The sequence below is a fragment of the Alexandromys fortis genome, unplaced genomic scaffold (assembly GCF_014885135.2).
Source record: "Alexandromys fortis isolate MF-2015 unplaced genomic scaffold, M_Fortis_MF-2015_v1.1 scaffold_225, whole genome shotgun sequence".
Taxonomy (NCBI): Eukaryota; Metazoa; Chordata; class Mammalia; order Rodentia; family Cricetidae; genus Alexandromys; species Alexandromys fortis.
Window position 1 is genome coordinate 77,548 of NW_026068119.1, and position 1,018 is coordinate 78,565.

Here is a 1,018-nt window from a genome sequence, read left to right on the forward strand (position 1 = left end):
TTTTTTTTCCTTTTCTCAATAAAAAAAATATATAATGTAAAAAAAAATATAAGCTACAAGAGCTAATAAGAAGACTGAGCTAATGGGCCAATCAGTTTATAACCTATGTAGACCTATGTGTGATTTTCTTTGGGGCTTGCCAGCTGTGGGGAACTGGGCAGGACATAAACCCCAACAAGCAGGCCCCTTCATATTACAAAGAACTTAAAAAACTAGACATTAAAACTCTAGTTAACCCAATTAAAAAATGGGGTACTGAACTTAACAGAGAATTCTCAACAGAAAAAGTTCAAATGGCCAAAAGACACTTAAGGTCATGTTCAACCTCCTTAGCAATCAGGGAAATGCAAATCAAAACAACTTTGAGATACCATCTTACACCTGTCAGAATGGCTAAAATCAAAAACACCAATGATAGCCTATGCTGGAGAGGATGTGGAGTAAGGGGAACACTCATCCATTGTTGGTGGGAAGGCAAACTTGTACAAAAACTTTAGAAATCGGTGTGGCAGTTTCTCCTCAAACTGGAAGTCAACCTACCTCAGGACCCAGCAATTCCACTCTTGGGAATATACCCAAGAGATGCCCAATCATACTACAAAAGCAGTTGTTATGTTTATAGCAGCAGTATTTGTAATAGCCAGAACCTGGAAACAACCTAGGTGCCCCTCAATAGAAGAATGGATAAAGAAGGTGCGGCACATATATACTTTAGGGTTCTACTCCGCGGTAAAAAACAATGACATCTTGAATTTTGCATGCAAATGGATGGAAATAGAAAACACTTTATTGAGTGAGATAACGCAGTACTCACTCATAAGTGGATTCTAGCCATAAACAAAGGACATTGAGCCTATAGTTCGTGATCCTAGAGAAGCTAAATAAGAAGGTGAACCCAAAGAAAAACATATATTTATCCTCCTGGATATTGGAAGTAGACAAGCATTGCCCGGCAAAAGTTGGGAGCATGGAGGTGCGGAGTGGGTTGGGGGGGAGGAAAATTGGGGAGAGAGAAGGG